Genomic DNA, 27,068 nt, shown 5'->3' with positions numbered 1-27,068 from the left:
TATGCTTTTATATTGACATGTCTTCGCTACATTGTTGAGTGGTGGAAGAGGACTTGGAGAGAGTTTTGACTTTTTACAGCTTTGTAAAGGATGGTGAACACTTCAGCAGTTTGGAATTTAGATTGACAATTTTAACTGGATGTGCCTGAGCAGCTCATCAGGGACACAAAATTGATTAAGATCTTCCTCCCTTCCCACCTGTCCTCCCTCCCTCATTTAGGCTTCTGAATCAACTTGATTAGCTGAACAACTCAGTTCTTAATTTTTCAGATTTGCTCAGGTTGTCTCCAGAGTAGGGAAGATGATATTGCGCTGGATTTCATTTGGTCCATGTCGGTGATTTCATGACTGTGAGAGCAGGGAATGTGTTTTGTTTTCAAATTAAAGGTTATGTTTCTGTGTGGTGAGGTCCCAAACTCAAGGAGCAATTTCTAGAGTGATTTCTACAGTGAGCAAAAACCTACTGCGTGGTTGTGTGCCAAGATCAGTGGTTGCATTCCTGCTGCTGAGACTCTCCTGCCTTGGGACTCATCTCTGGGCTGAGTCTGCCATGAGAGACATTGAAGGTATAAAACCAGTGGGTAAGTAGATGTTTTACTGATGAATAATGATTCAATTATATAACTTAACTATAATATCTGCTAATGGGAGTGAAGTGCAGAGTGAAAGAGGCATCATAGGCCGGTATATGTGAAATGTGAATTAATTCAAACAATGTAGAGAACATTGGAGACTTCTGCAGTATTTTTGTGAGTGTTATATGTGCCTCATTTTAATTGCTTGATGTTATTCTGCCAAGCTGCATGAAATTAAATAAAAGGAAACTTACAATGGAACAAACAGGAAATGAAATAATAAGTGGAGTAAGATGTCTCTGGAGAGAATGGCAAGGGATTTGCAGTAATATTTGAGAAGTTATTAGATGTGAGAGTCCCACCCCTGTGCTCCAGCAGCCTTGTTTTTCTCACACCCATATAAAACTACATAAACTACAACGTGGAGAGAAGTGAAGGTGGGAAAGGCTGCATGCATGAGCAGCAGAGGCTGGATGCAGAGGCATTTGGAGTGGGATACAGAAGCAATGTTATGTTATACTTCTTCCTTCCCTCTCTCTGCACCCCTCACCACAGCGAGTTTGGATTGGATGGGACATAGCCACAACAACTGAAGAAATGATAATTTGTGAATATTTGAGTCAATTAAGTGTTGGTGTCCTACAGTGTTTTCTCCACCTATTCACTGAAGTTGGTGCCCATCATCCATCACTCCCCAGTTGCCCTTATACTTGAGTACGTCTCATTGTCCTCTGGCTGCTCTCCATTATTTGCAGCCTCCTCATTCATCCCTGAAATCACTGAGCAGTACTCCAGCTCTGCCTCCATGAATTCTTTGAGCCCTGTGCTGTAGGTGGTTGAACTCATGCTAGGCTCAGAATTTACTGGAGGAGCACTGTCAGACTGCATGGTCTGTGTTTCAGCCATATGACATTAGTCTGGGAGGGAGGCTAGTTTTGGCTAACTTGATATATTGTGGGCAAGATCTTCTTGCTGTGCAATCACCAGCAGCAATAAAGGCTTTTCTGGTTCCATCTTCTGTACAGTGCAGGTGCTGCTGTCATCGTTAGGGCTTGTTAAGCTGTTTCCTCTAGTGCTGCTTCACCTCTAGCCTTGCCATCAAAAATGGAAGCATTTGCATAGGCTACTTATCATTACATTTACTGATACACTGCCACCAAATGGGAGAAATTTGTCCCTTCATAAATGGAATTTTAGCATAATATGCATTGGCCAGTCTTAGTAGTTCTCTACTGTATAGGCTTTGCAGTGCTGCAGTTTGGTCAAAGCAGTGTTTTCAGCATGTTACTGTGATTTCAAGTATACAGAAAGAACAAGTCTGCTGGCTACCAGGCTGGATGATACTGTTAAGTTTTTTGAACACAATGTTTACATCTTAGCCAATGTACCTTTTTTTTTCTTTTTTTTCCCCCACTTAATACAATGGAGTTAGCATTTTTGCTGACTGTGGCTCCCACTGGAGCTGATTGAGCTGGTATTTCTGTTCTCTAAGCCTTCTGTTTGTGGTTTCCATAAAGTTGAAAGTAGTTCTTGGTGCTGATTATGTTTTTTTCCTGCCCTAAAATTTCATCCCAATTTCATCTGTACCAGATAACCCTTCTTGGGTTTATTGAATCTTTTCCAAAATTAAAAAGAAAGCATTCTCTGAAGTTTTCTTAATTTGAAATGGTCTGTGATATTTCTGCTAGAGTAAACACCTTTTGCTCTACATGTAGTCAGTTTTTTGGAGTGAGTTTGATATGGGACTCAGGGCATCAAAGCCATTTGGCTTATTGAACTGTAAGATGGGAATACTCTTTTTCTGTCAGGCCTGTGAGCTCCCTCCTGGTAAGCCGTAGTAAACTCCTAAAAATTAGTACTGAAATTTTTCATGCCATCTGCCTTTTTATTTGATGTCTCTTTAAAATGTTTGGGGTTATTTTTAAAAATGAATATGTGGGAAAACATGCATTGTTTTGTCACTTGAAAAAGCCCCTTCTGTCATGGGCTTTGCAGGATAGGTTTGGCAGAAGTTGGCATTTTTAGAGGAAAATGCTCTGCTGCTTTTATTTAATTCTTGCCAAGTTTAGAAGTCTCTGAAAAATATGTGTCAGTAATAAAATTCTGAAAGCTTGCCTGTCATCTCTGTGCAATTAAGCAGCGGATGTCCCATCCTCGCTGAGCAAGCAAGAATGCTGCAGCCCAGGGTTATTGTGTGTTTGAACAGACCTCCCTAAGCAGCTCCTTGTTGCTGCAGGCTGAGGTTAAACTGCATCCTGAAACAGAAAAGGAGCTTCTGCCTCCAACGTACCTGGTGACCAGCAGGTTCTTTAAATGCAGATGAAATACAAGCCAGGCTGTGTCAGGAGGTGGAAAGAGGGGAAAGGAAGGTGGCAAGGAGGGATTTGGACACGGGCCCTGGTGACTCAGGGTGGGAAAGGGAGGGAATTTGCCTTGGAAGATAGGAGTTCTACTGGAAGATGCTGTCGTTGCTCAGAGATGTCTCTGAACATCTTTTCAGGTCCTCAAACCTTATCCTTCCCTGGCTTCTATAAAGAGCTACGCAAGCATGAGAAAAGGATCCCTGTGAGAGCCTAAAGTCTGCCTTTGGAGCAGGGCTTGGGTACCAGGTTTTGCACATTGATTTCTGCTGGTCTGCACAACACAACCACTGCCACCACATGTGCACTTTTGAGTTCTGTTATGCAGAGATTAGTGTCTGTTGGCACTGAGATTGAGACAGTATTTACACTTTTTGTCCTGTAAAATGTTCATGTGTACCTTATTTGAGCTTTGATTTTATATATATTTACTCCATTCTTTCATTGTTTTGGGAAAACATGTTGTTTTTAGTAGATGTAAATCTGAGACATGATTTAAATGGGATGAAAGTTATTCAAAATAGGAATTGTCTCGAGGTTTTTTTTCTTATGTCTTCAAATATTAATTCTTTGATTAATATTTTATGTGATTGAATTTGTAGTATGAATTTTACCAGTTCCATACAGGAGGCAGCAATTACAAATTGTGTGATCTAACAGCTCAACAGATCGAACAGCTTTGAATTCCCCCTGCACTGCTGTGTTAGACATCAGTTTCACAGATTGTCCTCATGGATCCTGCCCACCTGCTAAGCCTCACTGCTTTATCCACGGCTGCATCATTTCTAACCATGTCTGGTAAAGACTTGAGGCTTCACTGGGGCTCCTGCCAGGAGCCATATGTACACCTAATAAGTCACAGTTACAGTCCTGGAGGGCTTGCCATCTGAATGGAGAAAGACACAGCAGGTAAGTGACACACTCAAGCAGAGGAAAAAGAAGAGGCAAGAGTGGGATGGCTTGGTCAGGTGTGGCTTGGTTTGGTGTTGAAGTTGGTGGGCAGTGTTACCCCATCACCATGTTCAGTCTCTGCTGACACTGTCAGGTGCAACATACAGACCTCTGCAGGTGACGCTTCTCCTCAGAAGCAGCTTGGCTTCATCCTCGCATCAGTTGAACAATGAATGCCCCATGGTTCCTTTTACTGAAAAGCTGCTCTAGAACCAAACCCTTTAGCAGTCAAATCCCTGTCATTTTGAATTTAAATTTATTTGTTCCCATATTAACAAATGGCCATGCATTCCTCATTGTCCTCTGGTTTGAAGGACTGTTTTTGATTTTACATTTTGGCTTAGACAAATCACAGTGTTTCTTACATGAAAAGGCATGGCTTTTACCTTATGAGCATGTTTAGAGTAGAGTTGTTGCTGCAAGTGTGCCTCTGTAGACACACCTGACATACCTTTGAGTTTCCTCATTGACAGACTGTTAGCAACACAGTTGCCACAGTGTAAAGGTGAGTACCAGGTAACCAGATTCAATTTGAATATTCTAGTTTTTGGTTTTTTTTTTTTTTAGAACCTGGATTTCTGGAGGTTGAAGACCTAAGTCTGCTGCAGAAAACTTGTGGTCTTCTTCAGAAGGCTCAGTATAGTGCGATTCACCTCAAGCCTCTGGCCAGCGTCAGGGCCCTTCTCCAAAACGGTTCTGAAAGCAACAACAGTTCCCTTGGCTGCACTTTCCTGGTCTCATGATGGAACCACACATAGTTTGGAATCATCCTGCACTCACAGTTCCTACAGGCACGGCATCTTGCACTGCTAAATCTGGTTTTGGGTTCATTGTCATGCTTTTCTTCCCTTCTGTTGCTCAACTCTGTCCTTAAAGACCACTTTGAAGGAACTTACTTAATAATGAGCTTTCTGCCTGGTAATTTCCCCTTGCTCTTGTTTATCCTTTAAGTAGTTTATCTGATTTATACATCTTATACTTTTGCTGACTATTCCCACTTTTTCCAGTTTAGCCTATGTAGTATGCCAAATGATTTATTAAAATCCAAACAGATTGCATTCACATTTTTTGTGAGAATAAAATAGAAAAGAGACATTTTGGACTAGTGTGCCATGATCAGTCTTCTGTAATGCATTTGATCTGCCTTTGTTTTCCATTCTTTCGTCAAGATTTGTGTGCTATCTGTAGATGACTGATGCGTCTGTGCTACCAAAATGACTTTTTTCCCCTCTTTCCTCCCAAGAATAGGCACCATATTTGGCTTTCTTTAGTCATGTGGTACTACCTCATTTGATGGATTTATTTAATATCTGTGCTATCAGACTTAAAATTTCATGTACCAGTTCTTTCGGTGCTCTGTGATTAAGATTGTTCTGCCACCCAGACTTGACAGCAATAAGCTCTTTGGATTTTGCTTCTATCTCAGTAATTTCTGTTCCTGAGAACTCATTCTTATTAGCTGTCATGTGTCTGCTCCACTGTTCAGCATCAGTTTGGGTTTTTTTGAAAATGAGTGGTGATAGTAATTTCTTTTGGGAGTTATGTGTACATTTCACATGAAGTCTACCCTACTCCAGTGAAGAACTTCATGCTTCTTTCATGTGCTTACTGTGGTCATTTCTTTGCTATTGCGGGGTTTTTTAGGTTTTGTTTTTTTGGGGTTTTTTGGGTTTTTTTGTGGTTTTTGTTTTTTTCTTTTGTTTTGTTTCTTTTTGTAATTAAAATGTGGCTAAAGTACTGTCTCATTATCTATATTCTCTTGGCAGTCTGTCTGGTTCATCTTCAGCAACGCTGCTGTTATCTGTTATCTGTCTCACGAACTCTGAGGACACACGTGCTTGTGAGTTTTAGGACAGCAGAACACATTCAGCAGTTACCCTTTTCCATGTGTAAGATCTCTCTTTACTGTTTCTCCTTGAAGTTATCTTGTGCTGGACCCTTCTCTTACCACAATTTCTTCCCTTGGGGTAAAAGCTGGTATAATAGCTCTGTCACTGCTTCCTTCAAGAAATTCAACATCACTGCACACATGTCATAAAGGGTCTCTGCTTCTTTAGTGACTTTATGGAAGTAAAGAAAATGATTTTGGGAGAGCAGAAGGATGATGTGGGTTGTCTTTCAAATAACAAAGAGAAGACAATGAAAGCATGTTTGTCTGTAAAAAGTACTGCAGACTGTAGGTAGAGCATCTAATTAATCTGAAGCTAGACACTTTTTAGTATTGGTCTTTCTCTCACATACTGAAAGAGAGACTCAATATTTCTGAAATATTCCAGAGCAATTCCATTGCCAGTGGTGCAGATCACAAAATAAACCCCGGAGTTTTACGGTGTTTTTTTGGGAAAGAATTTGATGCATCGATCTATCTTTCTGGGGTTTTTTTAAAGAAGTCCAGCAATTAGTAGCTTTGCAGACTTTCAGTGTCAGCTTTTTCTTTCTGAAGATAGTTCACACAATAAAGAGTGACCCCGTCTTCGAGTGGGTGCAGAAACAGCATGGGTTTTGAAAAATTGTAGCCAGCTCTAATTGCTCCATGCCAAGGATGTAACTATACAGTGAGTTTTGAATTAATCTAAACTGCACCGGTCTAATTCTGTGTGGACAATTCATAGACTCTTTGTTATCTTCTGAAAACAAATTGAAACTGCAAAGCAGCAGGGAGGTATTTTTAGTTTTCTTCTAGTGCTTCTGTGGAAGCACAGAAATTAAATAAGGGCACCTTGCTTAAAAGGGCACAGATGAAATTGTATGTGGTATGCTGCCATTGCTAGCTTTACTCAAATATCCATGTCTGCTGCCACATGTAAGATGCACTCACTGTGAACCATCCACCTGACAAAACTGTAGCACTCTGGAAGCTGAAGCAGTTTGTGACCTGAGGAGATAGTGCTGAGGGGTGGAGGAAGACGTCCACATCTTTTGTCCTGGTACAGGGATTCCAGCTGTCAGTGTGTGATCAGACAACAAAAGACTAAGCAGAGCTGGCCTTATGAAGAACCTTCTCATTCTGGCAGGGTTTGGTAGCACCAGTACTGTGAGATTCAGATTGAACTAAGCTGTTCCGGAGCCATCTCAGTAGTACTGCTGCTTCTGGACATTGCCTGACCATGTGAGTCCTGATAGGGCCAGGCTGGCTTCACAAAGAGCTGCTTGGCTTTCTAGGGTGTTTATCAGGTTGGATAATGAATGAATAATGAAATGAATCCAGATTTTCATGCTATGCTAATGCCAAGTTAGCCAGTCTTCCCAGAACTGGAGTGCTGAAGTATTCAGTGCAGATCCACTGGTGTCTTTGTAGGCATCAGAACCAACCTGTTGGGACTAAATCAGGGCAGGAGACAAGTGGCTGTGAACCTGAGCTGACTCCATGTGCCTTGTGGTTTTGCTCAGAAAGCCACAGGTTTTTTCCATAAAGGTTTGGTAGTTCAGTACCCTGGTACTGCAATCTCAAGTTTTTTTTAAATTAATTCCTGGAGTAACCAGCTGGGGAAAGCAGCGCTCCCAGGGCAAACTGCAGGCACTGTAACACAAAGGTAGGTTGGATCAGCTGGAACTGCAGTAGGTGGCTGTTTCCCCTTACCAAGGCTGCTGTATGTGGTTGTATGACTGCATTTTTTTTAAGATGACATTCAGTATGTTCTGGCAGGTAGGGGGGAGCCTACAGCCAGAGCTTTAAGCTACATGTTTTTAGCTATCTGTTTTTACTTAGTGTTTGGGAAAGGAATAAATGTTTTATTATGTGTCTGTACCATGTTGATATTATAGAAATTCTAGCTAGGCTCCAAGCATTCTGCTGTTTGCTTACTGGGAGCCAGCAGGACTAAATTAGATTTTGCCCTTTTTTTTCCACCATAGATGCAATCCTAGATGTTTTTCTACGTTCAGAATCATCACAGAAAGCAAATCTAACTAGCTCCCTGCTGTTGCAGGTCCTCCATTCCCATGTGACAGTGCCCTTGATCCCTGACCGTTTTTATTCCTCACCAGATTTCTGTCTTCCACTGTTCTGCTCTACAGCTGGATGTTTTTGTAGGGTGTTGGGAAGTTTTAAATCTGTGCTGAATGTGAGCATGAAGAGTAGATGATTGTGGATGCAGAAAGAATGCAGTTACTTGTTTTCCATTTGAGTACCAAAACACAGTCTCAGTGTGTGTGCACAGTGGAGTCATACCATACTCCTTTAGGCATGAGTTGACATCCTTACTAAGTTTTTACTTTTGTTTTCTTATGTCCATACTGCCTCAGTTTCAAATGGACTAAATTTTAGCCACTCTTCTTAGCCAGAACTATAAAATAAATTAGCTGTCCCTGTGGATGATTAGGCCAGACGTGTTAGGGAAACATGATGAGAAATTGTCACTGTGAGTGCTGTAGCACTCATCATCCTTGTTTATACATTGACAGAAGTAGATGTCCAGGAAAAACAACCCTTGTAAGAGCTCTCAGTTGAAAATGTTACTTTTACAGGTGCCTGTAACTGCCTCTTGCTGTGAAGAAACAGATTTGAAGCAACAGCAATTCTTCCAATTTCAGACACTGAAAGCATGGAAGACAACTAGATTTTATGGTCTTTATAGCTGGCTTATTTTTTTTCCCCTGTTAGTGGGAGAAAATGGTGCAGCAGTTTTGTAAACATTGCTAATGCTCAGTTTCTGGAGTGGCACTGGATTTGATAAAAAACCTTATCACAAATCCTGCAGTTTAACTCTACAGGAATCAATAGAACTATGAGGTTGATTATGTAAAAGGTATTTGAAAGGTTGGAGAGGATGAAAAACAATGTTTGCTCTCTTTCATTAAAGAAGAATCAGCAGCAGGATGCAGAACTTAATGTTTTACAATTCAGAAGTTTCAGGCTGTGGTAATAAATTAGGAGATCAAATTACAGCAGTGCTTTGATTTAAAAAAACAAAACCAAAAACCCACCCAAAACATATGGAAAAAGGGTACGATTGGATATTATAATTTCTTTTGCCTGAAAAATATCACTTTGATATATAAACAGTATCATTTATGAAAGAGAAGTTGCTGAGTTTATTTATATTAGTGTGAAAATTTAATTTCTCTTCCAGTTTATTTACTGGAGGCCATCACAGTTTGTACAAGCAGCTATGCGTGTGTGATAATGACTAATAGGGTGGCTGTTGACGATATTGAATGTTTTAAAGCTGTTAGTTTAAATGCTTTAGGTTTATTATTAAAAATGAGGAACTAGATTCTTAAATAGATAACATACATAACCTCAATAAAAATAAAATATAACATATTGGAGTTTTATGGAAGCTTAAACTAAAACTGTTTGCCAGCAAGTTTTTTTAATCAGATTACCTCTTAGTTGAAGTCTCTGCTCTATAATGTTTGGATTGCCAGAGACCACGGGGAATATCTCTTTCTGTTGTAATTAAATTGAACAGAGTCATGTTTATGTTACATCTTTGAAAGCCCCTCTTTGAAGGCATATAAGAGAGCCCCCTTCAGCAAGGGAAGTGCTGTAGGCAAATGTAGTGGATATTGATACAAGCGTATGTTTAATGAAGGAATCTTAGAGACCAAAGTTTGACAACAGCAGAGGTGGAATGAGAAACACTTGGGCAAATGCACCAACCTAAACCCGATATAATTGATAATGATATGAGCACAATAAAATAAAGGTTAAGAATCACAAAATCTCATAAAGCAATGGCTCTGAAGAGACTGGAGCAGAGTGGGTAATTATTCACGGGCCTGTGATCTCTCCAGCACAAACAGTTCTGTGCTGCTACTGAGGTCAGCACTGCTTGGCCTTTTGCAGTGCTACTGCTGTAAATGCAGTTGAGAAATCGTGGTTATATTGTGAAGATGAGTGAAATTTAAGTTCAGTAAACTTTCTCCCTCATCCCTAAGAGCTAAAATGAAGTGGCTTTCTTTATGGTCCTATTTCAAGAGAGGTAATTCTCTACCTTAACATCCCCAGAACTTTATGTTGTATCACAAGGGTTTTCCTCTCTTTCCCCGCTCTAATCTGTAATTCCTTGTGGATGATGCCACAGTGTTTGATTTCTGGCTGAAATTTGAGACTTTGATATGCTGTTCAATCTCTGTCTCTTTCCAAGAACTTCTAGGTGTTTGGCATTGCACTGGGTGTCCCTGGAGAGGGAGTTTTGAGGGTGGTGAGCTGCAGTGGTGCCCTCTGTGAGAAGGTGCCAGAGGCCACCCCAAGCTGGACATGGTCAGCTCCAGTGGACCCACCACAATACACAGTAGCCCATCAGCCATGAGTGTTGCACCTCTGTAAAAAGGGGACAAAAAATGCTGGGCAGGAAAAGGAGGAGGGGGAAAAGTGTGACAAACAGTAGAGGGAAGCAGAGGTCAGAGAAGAAGAAGGTGGAGGGGGAGGAAAAGATGCTTCATGGTACCTTGGCAGATACTGTAGCCTGAGGAGGAGCCCACACTGAAGACAAATTTTTACCTGAAGAACAGCAGCCTTTGGGAAGAGACCCTTCTGGAGCAAGGGAGAAGAGTGACAGGGAAGAGGGTAGTAGAGAGGAACCATTGTGTACTGACTGTAATGTCCCTGTTTCCCCCATGCTGCTCAGGGGTTGGAGGGTGGAGGAGTGAAATTGAGTCTGGAAGAGAATGGAGAAAGGATGTTGCTTTAATGATTGTCTGTGTTTCTCTTGGCAATAAATTGAAGGAGTTTTCATCTGTCAAATCTGTCTTGCCTGTGAAGGTAGTTGGTAAGCAGTATCTCTGCCTTTATCTCCACCCACAAGCTTTGTCATCCTATTTTCTCCCTGTTTCCTTCTGAAGAGGAGTGAGCAGCAGCTAGGTAGGCATTTGGCTGTTTGCTGAGGTTTCTCTAGCACTTTATGCTTGTGGTAGGTCAAGAGGTACATACTAGTCTACCCTCCAATGACAATAAACTTTAGCTGTGTATTATACCACTGTTTTGTATGTTAGGCACAAATATTCTGTGAAAAGCAATAGGAGCAGAGAACTAGTTGATCCTTTAAAAATTACATCATGAAATAGACTTGTAGCATTTTTAATTTCAATACATTATATTTTATCTGGAATTCTGATTATCTGTATTATCTCTTATCTTCCCTCCTTACTGGGTAGTTAGTCTAGTGGCCAGGCAGGAAAGGCCTTTGGGGTGAAAAAAATTAATTCTCTTGTAAAGTCTCACTGACTTCAGTGAGCTTATGGAGGCATTAACCCTACAAGAGTCTCTTTGCATGGTTTGATCTTTGATTTTAAGAAGTATTTATCTAGAATTCAGTATCAAGCTGTGTGGGACATCTAGGGGAGTTTGCAACATGAAACAGATGGCATTTTCTTTGGAGGAAGCTAGTCTGAGAATTGAAACCCAGTCTAATTAAGCAGTTGACAGGTTGAGTCTCTCATCTTTTCTGAGCAGTCTGCAGCAAAATTAAAAATGCGACTCCTGGAAATAGTTAATTAAAAGCATCATTTTGGCCATGCAAGTTGCTTCATTGAACTGAATGGGATTTCTCCAGCGATCAGTCACCTCTGATGAAGTGTTTCCAGGGTTTGCATCTTTCAGCTGTGAAGATTTAAGAGTAAGGTTTTTCAAGCTCAGGCGTGTCAAAGCTCAGGGAGTCTAATTTTTGTTGACTTTGTGATATTGAAAGCCCTAAAGCCACAGTGCTGAGAAATACATAAACGCTTTCTTCATCCCCACAGACTTCAGCAGCCTAAGCCTGTTTTAAAGTACTCAGCTGTTGATGTTCTACCCTTAATTCCCTCCTACCCTTAGATCCTGGGTGTGCAGGTTTTTCCAAAGCATCTTTGTTTTTAGCAGGACTTTCAGAGGCACCAGGACAGGTGAATTTTCTAGCCACTAGGTATTTCAAAGGAGGATAGTTTCAACTACTAGAAGTGGGTTATAAACCCTGGTGGGTTTATAATACCCACCAGGTACCTCTATATCTTCTGAGCTCAGTGAAAAGTTTGAAATGAGATAAAACTCAAATAATTTTAAGTATTTTGTGGAGATCTGATTTTGGAACACACCTGAAAATGTTTGTTGAGGCAGAATAATTGTTGCTATGCTTTTGGGCAAGGGTAGGCAGTTTGCCTATAGCGGGAAGTAGTTACAGTATAGAAGGAGAATGGAAAGCAAATGAACTTGTCTTTTCTGTTCTTCTTTGCCTTTGAAAAGCCCAGGTGTATCCATTAAAATACATCAGGTTTTATCTTCCTCATTTTGAAATCTACAAATTTAAAGTAGAGGCACTTGAACCTTTTGCTCCTACTTTCAGTCCTAGAAATACCTGTTGGAAGGCCCATGGACTTGTATCTCTTTCTCCTTCACGTTGCTGAAAACAGAATGATAGTAGCACTTACCATTTTCTATTTTCATGAGGAAACTTCAGCATTTCTCCCTCTCATATTATGGACAATTGTCATGGGTAAAGTGGGGATTGAGGTTTGCTGAATTATAAAATGCAGCTGTTTGATCTTGTATGTAGTGGATCAAAAAAGAGCCATTTCTCATTATTTTGTGCTTTTCTCGACATATTTTTGTGCAGCTGAAATGTGCTATTACTATGAGAAGTATGGAGAAAGACATAGGTTTTCTGTCCTCTGGCAGTATGTGTAAAATAAAAATGAAGCATTAAAATTAGGATGTGGTGGTATATATTCAAATATCTATGAAGGTTTTGTTTTGAATAGATGTATTTCAAATTGTCTCTAAGAACAGAAAGACATTTTAAAATGTGGTTTCTATTTACCTGTGCTCATTTCTTTTATTAAAGGTTGTTGCTTAACACTGTAATTCATAGTTTGTTGATATAACACTTTAAAATGTTCTGCAGTGCTCTCCACAGTTTAACAAAACAAAATTTAAGACATTACTAAAGGACTGGTATCTGTCTCTAGAGCAATGAGGCAAGAATTACTGCAAAGACATGCCTTGTCAAAGTACCCAGCCTTCTTGGTGAAGTGCTTATATATCTGATAAAGTTCTGATTAATTTCTTTGTCTTGCTTTTGTTTTTATAAATGTCTGTGTCTTGGTGCTTATTTCTTCCAAATGTGAGATGTAGGAAATGGAACAGATGTTTGTATAACTACTTATTGGGCTCATGGAAGAAATGCATAAAGTGGTATTTTCATTGTTATAATGAAACTATAATTACATTTGCTTGTGAGGTTTGAATTGGGTTCTTAACAGGAGCGTGTTCAACAGGCAAAAAATATTAAATGGCATAAAACATCATGTGATATTCGAATAATGAAAAATGTATCACTTAACAGTGTTTGCATTATTCAGACTTATACACATACAAGTGTCTGCTCTAATCCCTTGCCAGTATGTTGTCTTGGTAACCAGCTACCTGCACACCTGCTCAGCTTCTGCAAGTGAGGGAAAATGGATGGTTATTGGCCGCAAATATATTGAAATGGAATATAAAAATCCAGCAGAATATTAATATTTAATAAGGCTGTGCCTTCAAACTTCAGTGTTCTAGCTAGTCTCTAGCAGCAAGTTTTATACCTGAACAAAAAGAGATTTGACATCATTTGTGCTCTTTCTGTAAAGCAGGGAGAAGTCAAATTCAAATTTGTACCCGAAGATCCTCTAACACAAAGAAGAATATCAGCAGTGTGTATATTAAAAGTAGTGTTATTCTAGCGAGAGTCTATTGTCTATTGAATAACTGCTTTGGAGTACTTAATAACTGTTGAGGAATTAATCACTTTTCAAAACACTTCCTGTTTGTCACTGAACTGAACTATCAGCTCCATACAGGTACATGGACCTGAGCACCAGAAACTGGTGGCAGGGGATTGGAGGCAGTAGGGCAGGTAGATGAAATGCCGTGCCTGAAAATACCTTCTGCTTTGGCTGAACTTCATTGGGAGAGTTTTACCTTAACTTGAAATAATTTATCCTGCTTGCTTTATAATTACAACCTTCTACTGAACCTGAAGAACTTAACACAGGAATTTTAGTAGCTGGTAAAGAAGGCTCATATGTGCATTTTTTGATTTCAACTCCAACCTCATGAATAACTGTTAGAAAAATGGGATTTTTGACTCACTAGTATTTCATAACTATATCTGGAAAAATCTAAAGAAAGCAAAAATGTGAGTAAAATACCTAAAACATGAGAATAGGTACCAAAACAGTTTTGTGGCATTGAGGTGTCTGGTGCACAAGTGGAGCCAGAAATAAGCCAGAATGGGTATGGGATTGGGGTTTGTGTGATGTATGATGCTGTGTGCAAACTGATGGTATCCCACTAAGAAATGTCTTCCCAATGCATGGACAGAGTGAGCTTGCACTTGCCTACTGCTGTAACTGTAAACCTTTGCTGAGAGATATCTATCTATACAGACATATGGATAGTCAGAGATGACAAAGAAAAAGTTATAATCCTGAAAAGGGCAACTACTCAATGTTAACCAGATGCATATTTAGCAGATTGTCTCCTGGGCAGGATAATGCAGGTCACTCCAGCATTTCTTGTCGGGGATATTCTAGGCATCCATTCGTACGGTGTTATATACAGTCCTGAAAGTATTACTTTTGAATCACAGAATGGGACCACATTACTTTAAAAGGGTTTCTCCTTGTAGCATAAGAATTGGATGTGTTTTGCCTTTCTTATTTTTTTTTTTTAGTCCTGTTTTAAAATACTGAGCATTAGGAAATAAAAAGTTTTATATGGAGTTAAAAGCCCAGCTTTTTTTAAAAAGCCAGACTGAGCCTGTATTCATGTTAAGGTGCAAGTGGGTTTGTTCTAATAACTACCCTGGAGCTCTTTTAAAAATGCCCTTTACCTCAGTTATTTTTGTAATGCAGGGTCTTACATAAATTTGTGGTACAAAGTGTTGAACTGTGATCTGATAAGGTGGAGTTCTGCTTCCAAAGAAAAGGCAGGAAGCCTATATTCTAAGTTACATGTAAAATATCTTGCATTCAAAAGCTGGTTTTAGTCTTTTTGTTTCTGCTCATATTTCAGTAGCCTTGACAGCACGCTAGGTTCTGCCCACGCAGAGGAAGGCTGTTTCGTTGTCCTAATGTATAGATCCCATTGCACAAGACACATGGCAAAAACAAATGAATCACCACAGGAAGAATTTCAAGCTTAAGCTATATTTACTCCTGTGCTTACTCAGAAATTGATCTAAGATGAACTGGGTCTTTTTTTAGAATCATGTGTATGGATATGTGTGTAATTTATATACATACAATATAAAAATGGAGTCCTGTAGATTACTCATTAGCTACTAATATTATTAGCTATTAGGTTAGCTATTAGCAAAAGTCTCTAAGGGTAAATTTGATGCTATTATATTGGCAGTTCTGAAGGCTGGAGGTCATAATAGTTTTATATGAATTATGATTTTATTTCCTTTAGTAATTCTTTAATACTGTAGAAATACACTTTTCCAAGTGTACTGCTTTTGGCATCAGCATGACAAGCTTGGGCAAGTGAAAGGACAACTGTGATTATATTTTACTTTCTAGGTTATGTAACAAGTGCAACGATTTTGCTAATTCAGATTTACATCTCAGGATGAAAGTGGTTTTACTTTCACAGCAGTGTGAACTTCATAAATTCACAACATTTTGAAGTATAAATTCAAGTTCTGTAGTTCAGAAGTATGAGAAAGGATTGCTCTGTCTTTCAGACCGGTTATTGCTTCTCAGCTGTATGGGAAGGGTGTGTGCAACACTGAATCTAGTTAAAATTACATGCTCACTTATGCTGCTCCCCTCTGCTCAGCCCCGGTGAGACACAGCAGGAGGGTTGTGTCTACTGCTGCCTATCTCACTACAAGAGAGTGGAGTGTGTCCAGCAAAGCATCATGGAGAAGATCAAAGGTCTTGGGGAATCTGACTCACAATGAGAGGCTGAGAGAGCTGGTAGTGTTCAGCCTGGAGAGGGGAAGCTCAGGGGGATCTTATCCATGTGTGTAATGGCCTGATGGGGAGGTGAATAAAGAAGATGAAGTCAGGCTCTTCTCAGTGTGCCCAGAGAAGCAATGGGCACTAAGTGAAATATAGGAAAATCTGTTTGAATGCAGTAAAGATTTATTCTTTTTAGGGTGGCTGAATACTGGACCAGGCTGCCCAGAGAGTTTGTGACATCTCCATCCTTGGAGATACTCAAAACCTGATTGGGTGCAGCACTGAGCAACCTGCTGTAGTTGGCCCTGCTTTGAGTAGGGGGTTGGACCAGATGACTTCCAGAGCTCCCTTCCAACATGAATGCTTTTGTTAAATTAATCAGAAAGAAATTGCTAATTGTTTATCAGTCCTATTTACTCTTTCATCCTGACTGATGGTGGACACTGCTAATGTAACACTGGTGCCCAGAGGTTATGTTTAAAGAGAAGCATATGCATTAAACAAATGCCTTTTTCCAACACGTGTGTGGATGCTGCACTTAAACTCTAGGGTCCTTTCATTCCTAAAAGCTGAGTTTATGCTTGCTTCATTACTAGGTAAGAGCTTCAGAAATTAGTCTGTCCTGCACACTGAAGTGCTCCACAGGCACACATTGCTAGGTAAGAGCTTCAGAAATTAGTCTGTCCTGCACACTGAAGTGCTCCACAGGCACACAGCTGCGTGCAGAAAGCGTGGCAGTGTTGCACGGGGTGACTTTGGGCACAGGTGTGTGTCTAATCTTGGGAAATTCTAGTTATTATCACCAGAGGACATGATAAATTCCCATCCAACAGCACTCTGCCTATTGCTGGGTGAAGTAGGCAGGCAAAGTTTCAGAGACTGCCAGCCCCATGATGAGTGTGAAGGTCTTTTTTTCCTATATTCTGTTGAACAATTTCTGCCTGTATCTGTAATTAAAATATGGAAGCTTTTGGAAAGGTTTGTTGATTATAAACTGCAGATGCCAAGAGTCAGATCAGAAGGTAAACAGTTAAATAAAAGAGTAATATTTAAGGTCTGTATTTCCAAACTAGCTAATGTCTCATCTTGAGCCTGTAATCAGCAGCAGCTGTGAGGGAGAGGGAATATGAACATTATTATTTTAGTGTAAAAGCCTAGTTCTGAATAAACCCTTTCTTGCAGATGTGTTTCTGGGCACCAACAGAAAATCTCATTGTGAAGACTTAGCATCATTTTAGTATGCAGGACTGTCACTGACAGTGCACTATGGAGTGATTTGCTTTAGTAAGAGTAAAGTGCCTTTCAAGCTAAAAACAACAAAACCCCTTTAATCAACAAAACAAAAGCCATAACAGAATAGGTATAGTGTCTGAAATGCTGCTCAGGACAGAAGGTAAGTTTTTCTAAGATGGGTGTTAGGTGTACATCTTCAAGTGGAATGTATATTTTCACTGTGGTGCTCTTTGAAGTTCCAGTGTAAATGTAGAAATGACTAGCAGCTCCAGGTGGGTATCTTTGGAAAATTAAAACTAATTTGCTTCCCACATCTCAGTGCGTTGATGGGTATTCCTGTGCAGATTTTCTCAGATTTTAAAGCACTTTTTTTATTGTGATTATTTGAGCATTCTGATGGATCCCTTTCTGGACTTGTGAACGTATAACCTCTACAAGTAACTTCAGATGCACTTTGTTCCAGAAGAGAACTTCTGAAGTGATCCATTATGGGGGAAAGGTTATGGGTATTATTTTGGCTTCTTATTATATCTTTGGTCTTCAGCTGTTTCAGAGACTTGAAAAGGTACTAGTGATTATTCATCGGTTCTGTATGCACTGTGTAGGGACAGCTTGACCTGTAAAGCAGTTGTAAACCATGCTGTAACAGAGAGCTTTTATGAAACAGTTACGTCTAAACTACTGTCCTTAAATACATTTTAATCCATGTGATAATACTTGTATTAATCAAAACTCCAAAGAAGAAATGTGGTGGCTGTGCATGGAAAATTGAGATATGGGAGGGAGTGGAACAGTCTGTATGCTGTAATTTTGGTCAGTGGTTGCAGACAGTGATGCAGCTGCGAAGGTCAGGTTCAACAGAACTGCCTCTATACCAATTTTCTGTTGGAGGTATTGATGTAAAGGAAGTAAGATTAGCCTTCAACTTTTGTGTGATGTGGACAGCATATTTAAGCACATATTTATGTTTCTTCCTGTTACCAAGATATTAGAAAAATAGATGATAACCACCAAATTAGAGCAATTTTGAATGGTGGCTGTACATCAGTTGATTGCTGCACTGGGACTGGGTATTGGAGTGACACATCCCATTAGCTGTGCAGCTGTCCTCTGCTCCCTTCTGACTGAATGCTCCTCTGGTGTTGGGATCTGCCACCCCACGTCCGACAGTCAAGGGTGAGGCTGGTTAGGATGTTATTAATCTCCTAATCGTATGGATACATCAGATGTGCTGGCCTTATTTCTTCTCTATTTCCAGTTACTTAAATTTGACATTACTGTCTGAAGAATGTTTATTTTCTTTAAGGAGAAATGTTTTTGAAAAAGATTTTTTTTTCAAAGATGAGGTCATGAGTGAAAATAGCGCTGCAGCTATTTTACTGCTGATTGTACTGATAAGATCTCTGTCTTTTATTTTGGCATCACTGCAGTAAATTTGTTAGGATTAAAGGTGAAATGATCAGTACAATCTGTAAAAGAAAAAAAGACAGTTATGAGTTTGTGTGAGTCCATGGGCAAAGTCTGAGTGAAATGTTGAAGGTGAAAAAGTTTTTATACTGCTGATTCTAGAAGGTCTTTGGTTTGATTTTGAGACCAAGCTAGACTTTGATTGTAATGCTGTATCTTGGAACCACACAGCACAGGTGAAACCTTTATGAGTTGGTCTACTTATTTTACTGTAGTTACGTTCTTCTCTGCACTGCTTTTCTCTACATGTCTGCTTGGAAAATGGTAGGTACAAATCACTGGTCATGCCATGGAAGCAAAAATGGTACTTTCAAATGAAATTTAAATGTTTCAAAAAGGCCATGATTTGTAGAAGCTCTGCACCTTAAGTCACATGGATATACTCAGTTATAAAAGTTAGTTATATTGATCTCAATTAGTATTTTTGTGGGTTGTGCAGTCTTTATTAGCAGACCTTGAGAAAGCATGAAACAATCTCCCCCCCCCTTTCAGATTAGCATATAGTTAAAATCCAATTAAGGCAGTACCCATTATACAGGGTTATAATTTACAATTTAAAACAATTGCCTTGTAAAACAACTAAATATGCATTAAAAGAAACAAAAAAACCTTAGCAATTCATGACCTTTTAAAATCGGAGTAATCAATCCAGGCTTGTTTTCCACTTTAATGAGTCCTGGCACCTCAAGTTTAAATGCCAAATGGTATTTCTTTTCTCTCCTGTGGGTCTGAGGACATTTGTTGTAGAAGTTAAGCAGAATGACAGCTGGCTTTGTCTGATGGGCAGAGCCCTTGACTATCCTGTTTTCACTTTCCTCCATAAGAAGTTGCTAATAGAAATTCACTTGGCTGCAGAGAGTTAATTTGTCACAACTATTGGGCTGATGTAACAGCAATGGAAGGCAGTAGAACAATAGGGAGGGATTTTTTTGTATGTGGGCTCTTTTTGACTTGGTGATATCAAACTTTTTCCAATAAAAAAGTTCTGTCTTAGTGCAGTGAAATTTAAAGTAATCGTGCTGTGTTTGAAAAAGCATGTTCACAGCTAAATATTTGAACAAAAAGAAAATTTGAGATTTTTTTTCCCTATGTGCCTGTATTTGCATAGTCATATATTTCAATGCTATTGAAAATACTTTTGCTTGTGAAACAGTGTATCATAAAATCTACTATAAATAAAGTAATATTCTGAGAGGAAATACCAAACTTGGGGTTTCAGTTGTATCCCAGATAGAAAATGAGATTTTCTTTTTCAGGATGCAAATTACTCAGGTTACACCTTCAAGGTGCTTTTTTCCTCAATTTGAGTAGTCAAATACCATGGTCAAAATGTCCTTGTGAATGTTTGCAGTTGGCACTGCATCTTTGGGGATCTCAGCATAAGGAGGCAGCAAAAGGACAAATGAACAGTAAATTTTACTTCAGAATAAGACAAAGCAAATTATGTATTTTGATACTGGCTTGCATGTATATAGAATCACTATACACATCAATTAGAAGAGAAAATCTTTCTTTTCAAGAAGTATCTCAAAGAGCAAGATGTTTAGAAAATATGTCTAGCACCAAAGTAACCTTCACAAGTTTTGGTAGCGCATGAAATATTCCCCTAACTTTGCTTTTACTTTTTGCTTCTTATAATCTGTGTTCTTGATGGTAATTCTGTAAGACAGAACCAGAAGCTGACATGCCTTCCCACAGCTTGATATAAATCTCCTCTGATACAAAATGAGTTGAGCTGCAGTGAACTTAAATGCCAATGCTGAAGACAGCAGGCAACCTGCTCTTTAGTATCAGAAAGTTTTAACTTCGGCTTATTCCCACATCTTCCTTGTTCCAGTGCAAGTTAAACTGGTGCTTTACCATGGCTAATGACACAAAACTGTTCCTATTTGCAAGTAAAGAAATTGTATGATCAAAAGAGTCATTAATAACAAGCATTGCACAAGGTCAGTGCACGTACTACAGTGCTTCAGTCAGCTAATGAATAATCCCAGTCTTACTGAAAGGAAGAATTATCAAATAGGTTTGACTATATGGGTATGACATTCTGTCTTTAGAAGAAACAGTATTTTACTCAAGCTCATACCCTGTGTACTGGCAGAATGTATTTATTCATAATTATTTTCTACAATACATGCTATTCTTTTCATGAATTACTTTTAAAATAACGGCCCTTCATTGATAAGGTATCACAGTTTCCTTCCTTTCTCCACTATATGAGCTTTCATATAACAAACTGAATGAAGTAAGTAACAATGAGTCTTTCATTTAAGCTTTTCAGAGACTCTAATGTACTAAGTTGTTCTCCTATACATCTAATCAGCAAAAGAAAATTTTGATGTCTACCTTTCTGCTACAAATCTGATCCTGCTGAATGGTTCTGCTTCTCAAATTTTGCAGGATGTAGATGATTGGCTATGTGTAGGAGGATACCTGAGAAGTGTTTCTTAGGTGGGGTAGGTGTAGCTCATCCATAGTGGGCTGCCTTGTGTCCCTTCCACCTGTGGAATGAGGGGATGGAATCCAGGTCTGTCTCTACAGTAACTGAAAGAAAATGCTGAAATCAGGCACTGCATCTGGTGAAGGTTACACCTCATAATGGAGAAGATGAAGGGCTAAGGAAACATGAAGCTCTGCCTTGTAGCCAGTGGGGTGTTTTGCAGTTCTTGGTTTGAAGCTGTCATTTCTTGTTTTACTGCACAAAGCAGGTATAGTCTGACCCTAAAAAAATATTGCCTGCTTGCATGCCCTCAGTCTGTATTACTTTGTCTTGTTTATCATTTGAGATACTAATTCTTCTCTAAGACTGAAATAATTAGGTCTTAAGTCTTCCATCCCCTCTTCCCCACAGCAAATTTTTCATCCACTATTTCTAAATCCCATTGTTTAGAGCCTATAAATTTATGTGGGGTTGTATGTTGGGCAGAGCCCATCATGTGATGATCATGTGCTTGAAGGTAATGTGGCTCAAAGCAGGGTGAATAAAGTCCATCTCTTGCAAGAAGGAGACTCTTTAAACGCATTGAGAATTCTGTGGTGTGCTTCATAGTTCATTTAGAAGAGTTTCTTATAGCCCTGGGCTAAACTAGTTGCAAGGCTGATTTATTTATATTTCTGTTATTCATCTGATAGGGCACTAATTTTATATTAAAATTAAATCCTTGGTTTACAACAGGAGATTGAGAAATGAAAAGTTTTGAAAGTATAATGACAATCTCCTAGTCTGTTCCTTTTTTCTTACTTTTTTGGATATTACATTAGTGAGCTGTATTGACTGCTAATTTTTTTCAGTTATTTTGATTACTGTTTAGGTAGTACTCTGAAGGTGGTCCTACATCCTGTACAGCTGTAATTTTAGCTAAGGTTTTCTGATATGTTGGTAGTTTTCTCCTATCAGAAGTCTCACCTTGGGAAAAAAAGATCTTTTCCACTTTGTTCTGATTTTAATCACAGAATAGGCTGAGTTGGAAGGGACCCACAAGGATCATCTAGTCCAATTCCTGGCCCTGCACAGGACCCTCCATGTCATGTGGCCAAGAGCAGCCACTATTCTGAAGTATTTCAGGAAGGGTAAGAGAGTTTCTCAGTCAAAATCTCAGTAAAGCACCTTGTTCTGTGATTGACAATTTCTTGCAAATAAGAAGTGTTTAGGTGTCCTTTCATGTTGTGTGTATTAGTGTACTGCTATAAATTTTTTAAACCAAGATGAGTTTTATGGTTGAAATTTTAAATGTTTAAGTGCGCTATACACACGGACAGTGTCATGGGGCATTGGAATCATAGTTTAAACAAATTATGGTAGTTACTGTGCTTTAATAAATTGAGTTGAGCAAATTGCTTTGTTTGGACTTTGTGGACCTGCTTTCAGCATGTGGGATAACACAATGCAGCTTCATGTTTTGTTGTTGCAAGCACTGGAAACAGTTTCAAGAAACTGCAGTGAGGATATGATGAACAAGAAGATTTAAAGAACAATATCTGTGCAGTTTTCTAATTCCAGAGGTAAGGGTTTTGCTAATTTGTCTGCACAGATTACTAGATTGGATGGCTGGAATGGAACTGTTGCCCATTTTCATTTCCTCTTTGATGTTATCTGCAAAATGGGAGATACAGCAAACTTTTTTTGTTGTTAATAAATAATATTTGTGTTCTTTCTCTGGCAAGGTTCCATATTAGTTGTTAATGTGCCAATTTAGCTATTTTAAAATAGATTTCCTTATGTTGGAAATGATGGATATGTGATGCATTTGAATATGCAAACAGTGGTATTTTCCTTCTATTTATAACCTTTCTTTGGTCATTGGATCCTTGATCTGAATATATTTATTTATTTTTGAGATGTTTGTAAAGAACACCTCCAGAGATTGTTAACATTTGTCAGCTCTTGGAATGACAGCTCCAGTCAGTATAGAAGACAAGTAATTTTCCTCTTGAAGAAAAGGGATGCTAATCTCCACCTACAGTAACATGTTTTGAGAAACATAATGCACTAAGAAAATGTACCAATTACTTGGCTGAAAATTGCTTCCCTTCTGCAAGATAGACAATCATAACATTTTTGGACTTTTTTTTTTTTTTACTAGTTTCATAACATAACTCCTTCTTCTCCAAAGTTGGAAACATGAAGTTTTAGAGCAGAGTAGTATTCTATCTGGTATTGGAGCAGCATTGTACTCCGGCATGGCATTTCAGATTTCAGTCCAGATTCTGAATGTTGTCCAGGCTCTGTAGCTAGAAAAAAAATAGGATCTGATTTATTAAGAGAATGATTAAGTAATGAGCCAATATGGCACATATATGCTCCCATATGTTTTGCTTACACAGCTGAAGGGTGATTCTTACACTGCTGTCCAGGATGGGATGTTATTTTTTACGTGTGGTTTCTTAACTAGCTTTCAGAAGCACATTACTGATTTTTACCTGCAAGTAATGTAGAGGTTGTAGGTTGAAATTATATGTATGTGCATGAATGAGTGTATATCTCAATATAATTACTGGCATATACTAAGTCAAAACAGTGAGGAAAATGGCAATTATATTAATGAAGTTGCTTAATTGCATATAAAGAAATTTTTAATTTACTGCAACCTATTGAAACTATCACTGACCTGATAAAGATTATACCCTTTTACTTCTATTGTTTCCTGTTTAAATCATCAGGAGTGTATTAAAGCAAACTGCTTAATTGTTGAGAAATTAGATTATTTGGGATATAGAAGGAAAACAAAAAGATAGTAATATAAAAAGTGACTCTATTTAATAAGCAGTTAGACAAAACTATCTTTTTTAAGATGTTTTGTGCCACAGGCTTATGACATTAGCAAATGAGTCATATCAAGTCACTTTATTTGAAAAGATTTCTAATATTTCAGCTGGAAGCCATTTGCAGTTACGTCTTTGGAAAATAAAGAACTCTGTTGGTGTCATCCCCAGCCTCATGGGGTTCTAGTGGGGCAGAAAGACATGCAGTAAATGGCCTTTAAGGGCAAGGAGGGGTAAAGGAGAAAAAAGGCTTAATTACAGCTCATTCTGAACATTTGTTCTTAACCTATGACAGTGGATTTCTGTTGAGGGACTAAATGTAAACAGGATAGTTGGAGTTGTGTCCGGCCCCTTTCTGCTCAGTGCTCCATCCCATCCCATCCCATCCCACACTGTGCTTCCCTCTTGCTCAGACCCACCTGTGAAAAATGTTCCTCCTCCTCCTCCTGCTGCTGTCACTTTTGTAGCCTTGTCTCTTCATCTCCTTGTGAGACCTCACTCTGTTAGCAGCACAGGTGTTAGCTGCTGCTGCCCTCTGCGAGGGAATTGGCAAAAGGGTTTGTAGAGGTGGAAGGAGATCAGAAAAGTTTCAGATGGAGTTCAAGTCCTGTGCAGAGTTGCCAGAACAATAGGTTTCTGTTGGGATGTAACAGAGGCAATTAGGAAAAAAGTCATGCTAGCATAAAGGCTGGAACATCTGTTCAATGGTTTAGAAAAAGTTTAATGTTCGACTTCACTAATGGCCCTAAAACTTGCTATCGTTAATGTGAATGATAAAGAGTGACTCACTCCGATGTCTGATGAGTTTTGAGAGGGATGATTCCAGCTGGAGCTCTGCAACTGTTGCATTTGAAGTCATAGCACTTTGCTGGAGAATTCCAGCAGACAAAACCTATTTTGAGGTGTGTTGTCATGCGTGTTTTTGGCATCTGACTAATCCAGTTCTATTTTTTGTTACTGGCCCTGGTTATTGGCAGTATTGGTATTGTGTACTAGTGCTTAACTCCATCATAAGAACTGAAACATCTCAAATGTTAAAGTTTTATTTAAATCCTCTTGTACTTGGCTTGTACATGGGGAAATACACAGCCTAAGTAAAGACTTTGTGTAAGGAGGATTGTTGTATTAAATGTAAGCCTGGCAATCCAATTAACTGCTTAACAATTTGACTACATTTTTTCCAGAAACACTCTGGTTTTTGGTTTGATTTTTTCCCCCTCTGAGCTATTTTCATCATCCCGCTCTTACTTTTAAGCTAGTTGTATCTTTGGAAAAGTAATAAAAGCTTATTTCCTTTGTAACTTGGTTTGTATACTCATGGCTGTCACATTAATCTGGTGTTAGTATTAGATTTTAATGAAAGGCCCTACATAGTAAGAAGAAAGAGCCTTGCTGATATTATAGTGTATTTCATATAATTTAATTTTTTATTTCTAATATTTATGCTTTTGGTATATTGTGAGTGATATTGGACTTTGCCAAATATCTTTTATAAAAAACAACCAAACAAAACCCCAAACACAGGAGTTACATTGAAGCAATACTAAGGCAGTGAGAAAGGAAAAAATCTGAAAGGGTACAAATCTGCAAAGTACTCATCTTTTACCTGGCTTTGAGGTTCAGGGGAAAGAAAGAGAATATTAACAGTGAACTAATGTTTCTTATTAGCAATTACATTTTCCTTTAACAGTTTCAATGAAGTTTTGTGTATTTTTTGGAGTTAGCATAAAACAGCATTTCAGAATGGATTGTGGGGGTGTGGGTGTTAGAATCCCCTTGGAGGTTTATATAGGGCATGTTTGTATAATTAATTAATACAGGTGGGCTAGAGGCAATCCAATGGCTTTCCACATCTTGGTAAACAAATTAATCAGTTCAGGTTACTTCCCACCTATGGGGCTAAGTTTTGGCTGGTCTCATGTTTAAGATGACAGGTACATCTTGATGGGTCAGGCAATCATGGAAAAGAATATGGCTGAGATAGTGCTACTTCAAACAAACAAGAAATTCACATATGCTCTGCTCTTGCAGGCAAGAAAAAATTGCCTATTAGTAATTCCTAAAAGTTATTGCCATTGCCTTATTTGTTATCCATCATATAATTTCTCATGGCTTTTTTTCTAAATTACAATATTATCATTTTAATGAGAACCAGGGGAAACACTTTCTCCCTTCCCAAAGAAATGTTAGAAGCAGTATCTTTATATGTAAACTTGATTTAATATTTATTACTGGGGAAGGAGAGAAAGGAAGGGGAAAAACAAGAAGAAATTCAGTTTTCTGTAGGATTTCCTGTGCCCATCAGTTCACAAATCTTCTAAACCCTGCCAGTACTGGATATTCAAATTTAATATGGCTCTTGAAGATCCTTGTTTTAACACTGCTGCTTATACTTGCCACCCCAAATTCCACTGAAGCCTTTTTTTTTTTTCAGTACAGTACCTCTGGAAATTGAGATAAAAGTGTTAGGTAAACTTAGGCCATGCACAGAGTAATGGGCTTGTGACACCCTGAGACTGGATACTGCAATTAGTGCAGAGGCTTTTTTCCTGCTCTCTAAACTGGACCTTGATCTAGTACAGGTTCACAAAAGAATGAGTTTGGACATACCCAATAGCCTACAGGAGAGAGCAATGACCTTTGCTATGAATTCCCAATGATTTAGTTCATTAGCTAAGAAAAAGAGATGTGTGCGCACATCCATATGTGTACTCTGTCTAGTTAGTGTGAGGTTTATGGATACTTGTAAAGTCTATATGTTCTTTTTCTGTTAAAAAAAGTTTTTTGTGATATCTCTCGCTGCTTATAGGCTCTTGTCACTGTCTGCCTAGACACTGGTTTCCAACCTTGGGAAATTTGCTGTAATTTACTTTGTAAATGTAGTGTGTGCAGTACTGTGGACAAAAAGCCCCACTAAGTTATAATTAACTAGAGCCTCAGTAAGCTCTACGTGTTTCTAAAAGTCAATAGCAGAGATAAAATCTAGGGCTGTGATGCCTTTTTTTTTTTTTTTTTTTAACAGAATTAAAGTTATTTGAGCAAGGTTTCTTGGGATCTGACTTCTTGGAAGTGTCAAGGTTAAAAACAACCACAACAACAAAAAACCCTCAAATTTTCTTTCCTTTTATCTTTTTCTGACAGCAAGAATAGAAGACTCATGGTTTAGTTTTTCTAACATACTTTCATTAGACTTAAAATCCAAATACAATCAAATATATTCTTCAGAGAGATTTACTTTAGAGTTATGTTTTCTGCTTTGGAGGTCTCAATACTCTTTGCAAAGTGACTAGGGTTAATCTGTTCCAATTTCAATGAAAAAAATATTTCTAGTTGCTTACATTTGAGAAAGTGC

At 38.7% G+C, this 27,068-nt stretch overlaps 2 long non-coding RNA genes across 2 annotated transcripts in view; both read left to right on the top strand.

Moving 5' to 3' along the window:
• The first annotated feature begins 587 nt into the window (after window positions 1-587).
• Window positions 588-4,986, top strand: LOC125325502. The gene is made up of 2 exons (XR_007203353.1): window positions 588-3,844; window positions 4,454-4,986. It is a non-coding gene; the product is annotated as an uncharacterized LOC125325502 (long non-coding RNA).
• A 653-nt stretch (window positions 4,987-5,639) lies between these two features.
• The window catches only part of LOC125325307, a 221,711-nt gene continuing 200,282 nt past the window's right edge, over window positions 5,640-27,068 (top strand). Inside the window, exon 1 of the long non-coding RNA XR_007203268.1 lies at window positions 5,640-5,726. This is a non-coding gene — a long non-coding RNA (uncharacterized LOC125325307). The remainder of the gene's footprint in view (window positions 5,727-27,068) is intronic.

The sequence above is a fragment of the Corvus hawaiiensis genome, chromosome 4, assembly GCF_020740725.1.
Source record: "Corvus hawaiiensis isolate bCorHaw1 chromosome 4, bCorHaw1.pri.cur, whole genome shotgun sequence".
NCBI classification, from domain to species: domain Eukaryota; kingdom Metazoa; phylum Chordata; class Aves; order Passeriformes; family Corvidae; genus Corvus; species Corvus hawaiiensis.
The sequence above is the reverse complement of the archived record's forward strand: the minus strand, read 5'-3'. Positions and strand labels throughout refer to the sequence as shown.